Raw genomic sequence first — 14,579 nt, forward strand, 5'->3', positions numbered from 1 at the left:
CCAGCTGTTTAGCAGAGGCGTCCTTCAAAATCCCCGGCGCTTTCTTCCACTGTTTTAGCTTCGAGTTCAAACATTCGAGAGTAAAAATGCTGTTCGTGGCCATTCCCCGCACGTACAGGCATCATAAGCGATCCGAGGGTAGATAGTTTGGAGGGAGAGAGGAAAGTACCGGTGCTTTGTGGAGATAGGTTGTTGTTCCACGCACCGCCGCTTGATTCCCGCCTCCAGTCTTCGGCATTCCTCAGAAAGTCGGTCAAGTATATAAGCTCAAGTTCAAGGTGGCCGAGAGTTCAGTTGCAAGTTTTCTCATCACGTTGAAGGTTGAAGAACGAGTGCATTCAACGGCGGTAGTGTAACCAAAGTTAGCAAGTGAGTACGTTGATCTCTCTGTAGCTACATGCATTGCTTTTCAGGTTTTGTGTTGAAGATCGAAGTGAGTGTCTGCATATACGAAAGTGCGCTATTGAAATTTCAGCCAAAATGGATTCTTTTAGTGGAATGGTGTATTTATAAATATAGTTTATTTTTAAAATTACAATCAAAATGTCGACTTTTCAGTGGCATGTAATATTAAACTAAACCGTGGTGCAATATCCCGTCGAGGGCCAAAGTCTGTCAAGCTGTTTTTTCTTCGGCGACGAATGGTCAGGGCATCGAATCCCATCGCGTTCTTATCCGGATTTCTAGACCGGTTGTATTTAACGAAGATTTGTACTCTCAAACAGTTGTTGTAGTCTAAAGTTTTACATGGATTCGACTTTCTGTTAGTCTTTCGTTAAATAATTTTTATTAGGAGTTCATCATAGTGCCCCTACTATGAGGATATGGTCCTGGTTTCGATCCGGTTCGTTGTCCCAGTAAATATTAAGAGGCTCCTAATATTAATACTTCATTAAATAGACATGGGATATTGTTTGTTTGTTTGAGTTTTCGTTTTAAGTCCACTTTATGGACATATAGGCTAATCGGGACTGGATCTACGGTTTAAAGTGGGATCCGAACCACTGTGCAATGTGCTTCCACCGGATATCGAACCCGGGATCCCTTGATTACAAGGCGACGACGTTACCACTAAGTCATGGGGAAGCCCCAGACATTAGATATTGCCTACGGTTTTCCAGTGGTTATAATTTTGTAAAATTACAGTGATTTGAATGACTGCATTGGTAGTAATCTATATTTCACATATTACTTTCTTAAATGTTTATACGTATATAAAACTAAATATAGTGATTTAGATATATATGTGAGGTATGAATTCTATGATTTGTAGAAAAACGCAGCAAAACTAAGAACTAAATTCCACTAAGTCATAGTGTTCTCCCTTTCTTCGTCTAATAGTAAGTGTAGCAACTACATGTTCCATTTCGAGTTCCACCCCTCCATATAGTAAAGAAGTGTGTGTGTATAATAATGCAAACTAGAAAACAACAAGAATACAATATTACGCATAGGCTACCACTCAGATAGAGTTTGCAGGGCCTCCCCGATGGCGCAGAGGTAGCGTCCTCGCCTTATAATCAAGTGTTCGATACCCGGTGGAGACACATAGAGGTTTGGATCCCACTTTAAACTGTAGGTCCAGTCCCGATTAGCCTTAATGTGCATAAAGTGAACTTACCAATTCAATCAATATTCAATCAGATGAAGTTTGAAGGTTCAGAAAGTTGTTGGGAATACGAAAACAAAGTATAACGTGATTCTTCATCTATTCATTACTTTTCCGAGAGTTACGGGGTTCCATACTCTGCATAACACCATTAAAATAATCACAACATGGTGTTAAAGTTATTTCCAAGAGATATTGCGAGGGAGAGTGTGTATCTTTTAAATGTTCCGTAAATTGTATCATTAAGAACTAACATTCTACAGTAAAATTATTTTAATTAACCAGAGATTAGGTAACTAGTAGATATTAAAATTTACCATTTGGAGTGGTTTGAAACTTTCAACCTCCATAATAGATTTTTACATGCACATATTAAAAAGAAACCTCCTGTTATATAAGTTTGAATCTAAGATATAAATATACTTCAAAGTAAATAAACAGGAATATTCTAGAACGATATATTTTAAATCGCATTTCTTTCAAATCCAACTTCATCGAATGAACTATGTAGAATTGAACTGACCTCCTAGCTGCAAAGCAGGTGACCCAGGTTTGAACCCTGGCTAAGACATGATGTTTCGTCGTATTTGTTCCCTCATCTACTTCATGATCTTTTTCATCCTCGTCGTGATCTGTTTGTAGAAGTAGATCCGTAAAATGACAACATTCAATGCCATATTCCTAAGATGAACAGAGGAAGAAACCCATCAAATAGAATTAGCACTGTTTGATTCAATATATTCCAGTTTTGATTCTTGAGAAACTGGCTAAGAAATAATTTTGGAACAAAGATCAGTTATCTCTAGAGAACTTGACAGCTATAAAACCATAGATCAAACTATTAATATATGGACTTGAATCATTGTATTTTCTTCCGCGATGTGTATTTTACTTTATTTATCCACCTTCCAACGTCACTCGCGCCCATGAGGATGAATGGTGAATTGATGAAATAGATGATGGGACGAACACAACGACATATCTTAAGAATGAATTATTGAATTCACGTCTTACCAAGGATTCGAACCCAAAACCCCTGACTTTGTAGTATGATAGGCAACACCTTCGCCAAGGATGCTGGCTGATAATGCTGCATTATATATAATGATGTGGTCAGGACCACGTTACTCTTCATTCCGTCAAAGATAGTTTCTCAATTATATCACAAAAAATACGTCTTGAATCATATAAAACTCGATTGATTGATTTGTTGTTTTAAGTCCACTTTATGCACAGTAATGCTAATCGGGACTGGACCTACAGTTTAAAGTGGGATCCGAACAACTTGTGCCTCCACCGGGTACCGAACCCGGGACCCCTTGATTACAAGGCGATGACGCTACCACTACGCCATCGGGGAGGCCCTACATATGAAACTCGAATAAGGAATTTATTTTGGTGCTTTTAGTATTGAAGAAGTCGGTACCTTTGAATTATTGGGGGGAAATAGCCGAAATCCGTGGCGGAGTGGCACATCACGATACGACGTCAGGAGTCCCGGGTTCATATCCTCGCCTGCGTAAGGGTTTTCCTTGTGAATATCCCTTCATCAATTTCATCATTCATCCTGATTAGCCAAACGTGGCAAAAAAGCGAATTAAAATACATCAAATCAATCAATCGCAATTGGGGGATGACGTATAATAACAATACGTTCCATACATACAATACTTTTTCTGAATTATTAGGAAGACATGTCCCCCCATTCCCCCCGCTAACGATGCTCGAGTCCGTGGCCTTCGTTAAGGATCCCAACCCCCAGGGATCGTCTAGCATCATAGAAACTAAGTCACATTAGTACAGTATATATGCCAAAGCTGAGTGCTCTTTTTGCGAACTCACTACGTTAATCACTTCACATAACATCCATTTTCATCTTTTTTAATAATATACCTTATCTCTGCATAAGTATTAAACGTACGAAATGGCTAACATCCACGTTTTCTCTCGACTTGAATTACTTACTATCTCTTGGTATCCTCGTTTCAAGACGAATAGAATAAATGAATTTCATTGAGTTTAATCTTAGCCGTGAATCTTTGGATGGAGCTTATGGACTATAATATAAAACGTGGAAGAGTCGTGACACAATTTCGTTTCGTGTTGTAAGTTTAGTGCGCTCACGGTCTACCCCATTCGATAGCTGCGGTAATCGCCATGTACTCTAGAAGTCCTCTGCATGGATGGATGCCCATACTGAGGACAAGGGGACAAAAATCTTACTTCCGTTCTATTTTACTTCGGACTTTCCAACTTACCAAAGAAACATTTTCCCAGTTTCGAAGTGCATGTAGTCGAGTCATTTCTGTGTAACCAGGTCTCCTGATTTTAACAGTGAGGTCACTGTGCTGAAAATCCCAGAGTCATGGATTCGACAGCATATGTTTGAGTTTTTCATCCAATCACTACGTCAACGACTTTCCTTCATTTGTTTCGCCCTGTGGTTAGTTTAAGTGTTGAAAGATGGGCAACAACAATGTAATTTTCGTTCTGTTGCCTAAGTGATCCAGTGCACATAGTGTTCGAGTCATGATCTTGCCGTCGAAGTTTCTGGATTCAGGTCCTGGATGGGGCATTGATGGTTCCTTTGGTTTGATCTCTCATTAAATTCATCTATTTAACTTCATCCTCGTCATCGTGATTAATTTATGTAGAAGTGACATAAAATAGGTAAAATTAAATATTAATTTCGTGCTTGCACATCACTGCTTATCAATATATTATACCAGCTGGAAAATTGTAGATTTTTTAAATTTTAGAAACCCAATTTCAATTCTCGGGGTAGGTGATTTCATAAAACGCATCGATAGCTCACCCAGCCTTGATATGTTGGTTGCAAACCTGTTGTTAAAAACAGCAGTGATGGCACAAAGGGGTAAAAGGGGCCGGAGTCCCCGTTACAGCTCCCAGAGAACAAGAAAAATAAATTATCTTTAAGCTCAAATATGCTTTTTTTGTATGGTACTGAGGTTACATATATCTCCAATTCCATTAACCTCCCCAATTTTTTTCTGGCGCCGTCGTTTTACTATAGCAGAGATCACGAATATGTGGGTGTCTTACTTCAAATCCCACTGTGCCCCTTCAGGGTAAGTTGCAATGCATAGGGGAGAGCAAAAAAATTGCCATGTTTACTGAAAACAAGTCTCTGTAACCCGTCTTACTCCGAGGACTGGTTAATCAAGCCTTTCTGGGGTCTCTATGACGCCAGATCGAATCATAGGTAAACATGTCTATGTGTTTGTCCCTTCACCCATTTATTCAGTGGTGTTAAACAATTATCCATGTTGCTGTTCAAAACCACTACAGGAAAATGGTTATATGTAAATATTAAGAATATAATTGTATGCTTCATTTAATGTTCTGCAATGGAATCCACTTTAGTTTCTGTGCAAGAAGATGTGGTTTTCTAATTATTGCCTATTTTAAACAAATGCTCTAAGAGTAAGACTCACTCAGCCCCAGATGAATTAAAATGATTAAAGCGTGGTGCTTATCGCAGCATCTTCATCAACGTATGATATCGGGAATACGATCCTGCACACATTCGCGGCACACTGTATTTTTTACTCTGCTATTTTAGATTTTACGGTATTCCTTTTATTCCTGTCCATTTATTATTATAAACATTTTCTTTAATTTTCAGGACCATATATGTAATCATAATCCCAGATATAGTTTTCGTTTCTGCTTCAAACTAATGCTTTCCTTGTGATCGGATTTCATCTTAAAGGAAGCGGTGAACACGATAACATATTTTAACAAAGGCGGTAATTTGCTTGCAGTTTTTTCAAGTCCACTTTTATGTTGAGAAGGGACACTCGATTGATTGATTTTGTTCATTTTTACTTCGCTTTTCTGCCACTTTTGACAAATCGCGAAGATGAGTATGAGTGATGATATGATGAAATTGATACAAAAACACCCATGCCCAGGCTGGGATTCGAACAAGAGACACCTGAAAGAAGGGTAATGGATACTGGATCTGAAGTTTAAAGTGGGATCCCTACCACTTCACAGTGTTCCCACCAGGAATCGAATCCGGGTTCCATTGATTAATAATTAACAGTTGAGTGACTTGAACCATAGGGGACGGATTATTGCTCAGGTACTTATTTAAGAATTAAAGAATTGTTGGTCATCTGGAAAGATGGAAAAGAAGGTACCGAGAATCTAAAACCAAAAAGTTGTAACATCCTTACATAATTTCTAGAGAAGCTAACTTAATACCGGTAGTATCTTCAACCACTGAACTTACATCAGAATAAATAAGGGTTTCTCCAGGACCATGTCCACAAGAAAAAATCAGGAGGGGTTTTTGATTATAATTTCTATATACAATATATGTATATACATCTGTATATATGCATGTACGTATATGTATTAGAAAAACCATATACGAAGATTCTCGATTGTCCAGAATTCATAAAATGATTTCCTGAAATCATAACCGCGACGGGTATATTTTCTTCCCGATCCTAATGTAACATTTTTTAGATTCCACATACCCCTAATGATTTGCAAGAGCTTGAAATATGCGATGACATCCACCCTCCCCCAAACTTCCTGTTCCAAATCGAATTAGTTTTCACTTACATTGATTGAGAACAGTACACAGTCATCTGTTTTCATAATAATCCTATTCCATCTTTGGACAATAAAATGAGAGTTTCAGAATTTAAATATTTAATATAAAAAATAGTGGACGAAGTAAGCTAATTTTACATGATCTGTTTTTTGCACTACTAGATATTTCGGTATGCGTTGAACACCCACACCACACCCTTCGATGTCGAATAATCTTTAAACATGATATGAATTTAGCCTTTGACAGTTATTTCATGGCGTTCTTCAACCAATCTGTTTACCGTAATAGTTTTATTGCACTGGAAGCTTATCTAAGAACAAGCGAATGCACTTCACACGAAGATACTTCTAAATGTTACATGCTCTAGGAAGCATTCTAAACACATTTAATTTTTCATAGTTTGGATTGAAAATGTTCTGAACCAAAAGTCCTGCTGGTAACAACTTCAAAATCATTATTGAGTTGAAAATTTCAAATACTTTGATGATAAAGTACATATGTACATACATAGTTCCCATCGCGAAGTAAGAAAAAATATATATAACTACAGTCGAAAGAAAAAAAACACGGCTTAAGTATAAGAGGAATTGTATACTTATTAGCAGCGCTTTTTTGCGGGAGGAAGAAAGGCCGATTTGTTGTGGTGATACAAATTATAAATATGCAAAGTTAATCATTGGAGGTATTTAGAAATATGTAGGGTTCTTCAATGATCGCACGTTCGTACATATTCGCTTTTGTCATCTATGAGAAAAGATGCCGGTATGGTATGCCATCGGGGAAAAGCACTACTCTTTTTATTAATATTTAAAGTTATTACGTCACCTCAGCTTTTTAATGTATTGAACCAAAAACCGGAAGATAATATCATAGGTACATTAAATTTTGTGTATTCTCCATTGGATTGTTTGTTATTTTTCGCCGGTTTCCTGCCTCTTTAGGCTAATCATGTAGGATGAATGGTGATTAGACTGACGAACTGATGAAGAGACACTCACAAAGGAACACTGATGCTTGCCAAGTATCGAACCTGAGACCGTACGTGAGGTGATTATGAATCCAGCTTTTTCGTCCTCAGCCATTGAGGCTTCATTAATAATGTTTAATCATTCTACTTATAATGTATACAGCTAACATTCTAATCAAGGGGTCCCGGGTTCAATTTCCAGTTCATTGCAGAGTAATATATATTCCACGTAACTTATCTGAGGCTAATACAGTCTTGAACTTTATAAACCTTGCATTACTGCCGTAAACACACACATTGACTAGAAATTCAGCGATTTTTTTGTTGATAAATTAAAACAACCTTTTCGCCTAGTCGCAAATAGAGAACGCAATGAATGAAGGAAGGTCTCTTCGCTTGCAACAAGTTCATGGTGTGTTGCAACGGCCACGTGAAATGTGGGTTACCTGGAATTCTTTCCCCAGCTGGTCACCCGGAAGGACAAGTGAGCGGTATGACCGAGTTTACTCGTCCAACGGGTTGTCTATCTGCAACGGGACAATCGGCGGCAGACGAGAGGCCATCTAGGATGCTAACATTGACCGCAAACAACGCAATAACATTGTTAGACCGCCGTGAGCAACCTTGCTACCAGTTCAATAATTAGTAGCACGAAGAAGGAGCGGGATTCAAGGAACATTCGAATTGTGGCTTGTGAAATTAATTACGGGTTCCAGTGTACACAAACAAAACTGTTCGGTACATCATTACATTTGTTCACGAAGGTAGAGCAAGGATGGACCCTTTTGCCCTCTTTGTGGTTCACACAGTGAATTTCAGTACAGAACTTGAGTTTTCCGACTTCCTTAGCGCATTCTTGATTTCTTCCACACAAGGGATGATCTTTTCGGAAAGCCCTCACTTCTACGAGTACAAACTCATTTCTTGAAAACTAACTCATTTCTTGCAAGCTAACGAGGCTCTGGCGTCTGGTCTGTGTTCTGTCCATGTGTGTTTGTGATTGTCACTTCATGCATTCTTTGTCATCACCTTTTATCCACAAAAGTCGCGATTAGCCAGAAGAAATATACACAAACGCATACGCACGCTTGTGAGTGTGTAGTTCTCAAGGACGTATTTAGAAGACAGTAAATATTTAGTTTTTTTATAATTCCTTTATTTAACATTAATTTGATGTGCGTGTGTGTCTAGACAAAAGTTAACATAGTACAATGACCCCTTTCTTGCATAACAACATAATTATTTTATTGGGACACGCTTTAGACTAAACTATCCTCCTGCATTGTCAAGGACGTATTTAGGGGCGAAGTCCAAGACTTAAAAAATACTAACATTAAACAATGAAAATATATAGTACTTGCTTAGCATTTGCTGTATAATCGAGGGTTATGTTATTTCCGCCGAACTTTGAATGACAGTACCAAAGATATTAATCTGAAACTTTAATTTTCTTCAAATAGATCTAACATTCTTTCTTGTTATTTAATAAATATTCAATTCGTTAGCTATTTGGCATTGATTTCCTTGCCGGGCCAGTTGCTTTAATACAAATTTTATCGATCTTAAGTATACGCTAGAATGAATACATGCTATTCTATCTCTATTCTTATAGCTACCGTTTTTTACCTATTAATGTAATAATAGCAATACAATATTAATTTAATATTTATTAATTAATATTATTTTAATTTAAATGTATATTATTATTATTATTATTATTATTATTATTATTATTATTATTATTATTATTATTATTATTATTATTATTATTATTATTATTATTTCTGAGACACTTGGTGAGGTGGTTTGCCTGCACCTCCCTGGGAAAATTTCTACGAACGGTCATTATGTGTACTTGATTTAATCTCTAGCATCTTATTTACCAAATGCCTGTGCCCGTAAATTCGGTTAAGGCAACGAACAGGCTGCACAACTTACATGTATTTCTGGGTTTGACTTAAATATAATAGTTGCTTTCCTGAGTTTGTTGCCTCATTGCTTTTAAATATTTTCCCTTCATGCCTCATTATGCCAATGTAGCATTTCAAGTAGAAGCTGTGTAATTCCTCGTTAATTTTTTAGTCCCAGACATGTTAACCTGAGTATTTTACTTGCATCGGTGATAGCAACATAAATAAAAAAAATATGGTCTTATTATATTGATTTATTGTTGTTAATGTTTACGATCAATGTTTCAACACTATAGGTATTGCACCAGACGCAAAGTGCAGACATAAATTTCTTGAGAAAATAAAACGCAAACAATATGTTGGCTAATATGATAATATAAAACATTTCACGTCAGTAAATATTAGAAACATGTCTGTAATAAAAGTTACGATTGCAAGTGAGAACACAGCTAGGAAAGAATATAGAAAATCGAATAAATACAGTGGATTATTATAACTATGGTTCGTCACCAGAACCTCGTTAGCTCGCAATAATTTCAGATTCCAGGATGCACTCCGATAAAAGAGAGGTTGATAAATGGAACTTATGAATATTTAAAGTACACAGAGCGAGCCACATTTCCTTTACTTTGCAAAATGTCTTCCTTTTAACTTTGTAAGTAATCTGAACTTACATTAAACCAAAAAGAAGATATGTACTATGTCACGTAATCCTTTATATCCAAATTGTAATGCATCATAATTTTTGCTATACTTACAATAATACAAGAAGATATTGTATACTATACAAGGTACAATATTCAACTTTTGCGAAGTGATTTTGTAAAGAATTACATGTTTGTGAGTACACTATAGCAAGTAGCATCAATACAGAACTTCTTTAAATATTCATCAATTGTTATTGTGTATCTCGTCTGTTACAAACATGAAGATTGAAGAGCGAGAAAAAAAAGTATTGAATATAGAAAGTCATGGAAAAAGAATGGAAGATTTCCGTGACATCTGGGATTCAATGATGGCAACAAAAACGTGTTTATTTGTCGCTCCTGCCGTTACGACGGCGAGATGCACAGAGCGTTAATGCCCTGCCCCACATTTTGGGCGTGACCTGCTCATCATGGTTCTTGTTTTCTTAGGCCCTTTCTGGAATATGAATGTCGGGCGACTTCTTCATTTACCGTTATGTATCGTGAGTTGCATATCAGCGGCTCCATTAGTCCCGCTGTAATGGCACACTTCATATCTAAAGGTTGCCTATGAAGAATCTGTCGCCGTTAATCTATTATGTGACACCTTACGCCACACAAATTCAACTTTCCACTCCCGTGAACAAACAATACTTCAGCCGCTGCTGTGTCAGGGTAACGCGCTAAGACACCATAGATCCCAGGTTCGAACCTTGGGTAAGGTAGCTATTTGGTATTTGTCCTCTCCGAAATAAACGAAATGGAAGAGAGTGTTTTCATTGTCTGACAGAAAAAAGATACTCGCAGTCTCTCTCCTTCCTGGGAAAATGCAAATTATAGAAGTTTTCTTTCGTTTGTGAAATGTAAAAAAAAGAACAGTAAGTTAGTAATCATTAAGTGAAATGTATTTTGTGTTTTCTTGACGCAGTATGGGTTTATATTTCCTGGGCCTTCGTGTTGCTCGGTGATGTAGTCAATTCAATTCAATGTGGCTGAAGATCACGTCTAGCAAGAAATGTACATTATATGTAATTATAGTATTTAAAAGTTGATCTATTGACAAAAAATGCTTTAAATAAATTATAAATCATGATTTTTCATATGCCCAACAGGTATTACTAACATACTAAAAAATTGAGTTAATCACTAATATCAGGATTCAAGATAATTGATAAGATACTAACTGCGTCCGTTGCTCTAAGATTCTTCTTCAGGAACTGGGATGGTCGAAGGTGTAGGCTGGGTTGTCGAAAACCTCGCTTACTTCCTCTTTAATGCGACTTACGTTGTGTCATTATGAAAAAAGATTTTTCACCTAGCAACTCTACGTTTGCTAGCCTACGTGTTGTATGTATTTTCGTACATCATATCCGAGCACTAGATTTTAAACATTCATCTGTAGTAAAAATGGTTCCATATTAAAAAATGAGCTGTTTCCTGAATCAATATAAAGATGCTGGTGTCTCGTATAGTCAGTATTTTTTAAGTTCCGTATATCTGCTTTCTTTTTCTTGTGGTTCTGTTTGTAAATTAATCGCGACTATAATAAAGACGGAATAATTATGATATTCCCGAGATTCTAACCCAGGAACTTTCGTTTTACAGCGTGTTATGAATTTTGTCAAGAATGCCGACTCTGAATTTAAGTATAAATATTACTATTTTAAAGTAATTAAGTGTGCAAAAAATTACGGCACAATATTTGCACATTTGCAATAAAATATCGTGCTTGTTATTTTACTACTTTCTTGGCACTCGCATCAGATATCTTACAGTACTTTCTAAGCTAAGATTGTAGATATGATATTATAATCACTGGGTAATGGCATGGTAGTGATTGCACAGGAAGAGTTACCTGGCCCCAATTAGACACGTCGTAACATGTTGGATGTTGTAGAAATTTTTCATGTATTGCACATTTCCACCAATCTACAATGGCTGATAGTTGAGTGCACACAATCGTGCGTTTGATACGAGGTTATACGATCCAATGAGCACCATCATTTTCTGGCTTGTGATTTCCTACACTTTTTTGTCAAACGCGACAGTAGACGTCAAGGTCAGAGTATGACAGTCAGTTGAAAACGGCTCAATTATTTATTCAATCCACTAATTTTCTGGAAGGATATACGTTGAAGAGAGTCAATAATATGCAGTCAGTTCTACGCATAAAAATTCCAAAATTGATATTCCTTTTTGGCAGACAAGCAAAGTTATGGTAAAACCCAAGGAACACGGTGTATTTTCAGATTAGTCTGTAAGTTCTAACCTGTTTTTCAACAAGCCCCTAAAAACTATTTTTTTCTCTTGACTGTGCAAAGAAACAATACATTTTATTTTCTCATAATTAATTCAATGCCCTAAGTTGCAATACCAATATGGCTTAACTTAGTTCTATTTCAACAACCAGAACACCTGAATGCAGATCGCTTTCAGTAGAAACGTAGCTTTTTTAATCAATATATGTTTACATTTGGAAATATAGAGATAAATAACAATTTATATTCTTGTTAATTTTAAACACCCAAGTGCCTAAGTATCAAATAGGTTTATTTTTTCAACTTTACTTGTCCAGTACTTCTTTTTTAATTTTTGAATCTATGGAACGAAATTATGGAATTTCATTATTTGACAAGTGAAAACACGAAATATTAAGAAAGTAAATATGTTAAAAATGATTATTTATTTTATATTATTGTTGTTACCAAACCACTTGCAAAATATGTATTAAATTGTTTTTAGTTACATACATTTAGATCTAGCATTGCAATTTACTAGCAACTTAAACCACTATAATATGATTAGACTATAGTATACACTGGGTTATTGTAAGGGTCTCTTGTCTGCCCTGATATTGACATTTTTATTTGAAAGAACTGTACTGAATATTTAAAACATTTCTGGATAACTTAAATGTGCAACAGTTAAAGTTAAAGGCGATTGACGTTATGTAAACAAAAAGCGTCTTGTTTAAGATTAAATAAATGCATGTTGATTTCTGACTATTCACACAATGATCCTCTTTAGAAATTATAACACCATTAAGCCTTGTTTCCATGATATGAAAAACATTTTTTCTCTTTAGCAAGTGAATTATCTTCTTCAAGTCCTCGAAAACTGAAGGAAAACTCCAAATTATTATGTAAATTTTAAGAACTCTAGCGGAATGTTGTTAATGTTTATACATTTGCACATGAAATTATTTTTTCTTGAAAATACAATTCATACCTGAGAACAAATATAATTTAAATTACAACAGTAATAATATATTATCTCTCTAAGGGGACGTGGGTAGACTGAATTTTGCGATAAATTACTATTTGGTTCTCCTTTAATTCGATGCCATATGTTAGGTAATTAGACGAAGTCACTAAAAAATAATAATATAATATGACACTACTTCATAGAAATGTATTTCTTTCACAAAACTCAAGCAGGGACATGCATGTTGCGGACAACCTGACAACTTGTATTAAAGTAGGAACTAATTTGCTAACCTATCCTAACAAAAAGAAGTACTCTACATTGTCCACTGTGTAAGAGAAATCTTATTGTCCATTGTTGACTCTTGGGTCCCTTCCAAGCGCCTGTCGCTGGTGACACAGCGCACAAGTATATGTCAAGGGCTGTAAACCATACAGGTCGACATATTGTCTTAGCAGAGAAAAGTTATCGCATCGCCAACGAAGCGGACGTGGATGGAGAGGATAATTACACCAAACGTGACGACAGTGGCAAAGGGAGCTTATCTGCTCCTCGCTCCGTAAAGATTGAAAAGCAGCATTGTTACCTCACGGAAGTGGAGCGAGAAGAAACCGAAACCAACTCTCTCTTCGGGATTTCTTCACGAGATAACACAGAATGGTGGAGATCCTCATTAGGTTTACACGTGTTACTTTTTGAACCTGTCACCAAATGTGACATTAGACCTATTCAAGGGAAAAAATGCATTTGTTTCTAATCTGCCCTAATGCCATTCGGTGTATAGCATTAGGGTCTGTCGCCAGGACTTCAGGCACTCTCTACTCCATTCACATACTGTTACGAAGGTCACAAGTTCATATCCCATGACCAGCCATTCCGTTATGTTCCTTTCCGTTCCTCTCACTTCCCTGTCGTGGTTAATTTAGCGACATTAATAAAATCAACAACCAGCTAACCGTTATCGCTGTTAATTGATTTTGATTGATTGATTGATTGATTTGGTTTATTTTACTTCGCCTCTCTGCCACTTTTGGCTAATTGCAAAGATAAGGACGGGTGATGATACAATGAAACTGATCAAGGGCACTCATAAGTACCCATGCCAGGCTAGGAATCGAACCCGGTACCCTTGGCGATTCTCTTTGTTAGGAAGTAGAAATACATGCTAACATCATAGGCTGCCATAGTTCTTCAGTCAGCATATTCTCTACAAATATACATAGTCATTCTGTCTTCCTCTACATTTCTATGTCTTTATTCTCCCGTTCTCAAGAGCTTGCCAGGCATAAGTAATATCGTTACAGGAACTCACAGCACGGCTGATTTGCAATAAAAATAGCTATGTACTGCAAATTCAACTAGAAATATTAGGTTTATAAAGAACACAACATACGCACAATTTATCTTCATCGTCCGATTAGCCAAAGTTGCAGAAAAGCTATGCAAAGTAACACAAATACAGCAACGTTCCAATACATGCGTGGGCTTAGTGGCGGTAATGTCCTTACACTAGTCAAGTTTTTCCGCGCTCTCCAGTATTCACCAATATTCACCAATAATGCACGCCTCGGTGTTCCATATTCACCAATGACCACCAAAGTTTTCCCAAGGTTAA

At 36.6% G+C, this 14,579-nt stretch overlaps 1 protein-coding gene across 3 annotated transcripts in view; it reads left to right on the top strand.

Annotated features, from left to right (window-relative positions):
- Nucleotides 1-267: 267 nt before the first annotated feature.
- Nucleotides 268-14,579, top strand: part of LOC145978609 (uncharacterized) — a 37,513-nt gene continuing 23,201 nt past the window's right edge. For all 3 annotated transcript variants that reach the window (XM_083111333.1, XM_083111334.1, XM_083111335.1), the window contains exon 1: nucleotides 268-369. The gene's annotated coding sequence lies outside the window, so the exon portion shown is untranslated. The remainder of the gene's footprint in view (nucleotides 370-14,579) is intronic.

Source organism: Lepisma saccharinum, chromosome 25 (genome assembly GCF_977018435.1).
Source record: "Lepisma saccharinum chromosome 25, izLepSacc3.1, whole genome shotgun sequence".
Taxonomy (NCBI): Eukaryota; Metazoa; Arthropoda; class Insecta; order Zygentoma; family Lepismatidae; genus Lepisma; species Lepisma saccharinum.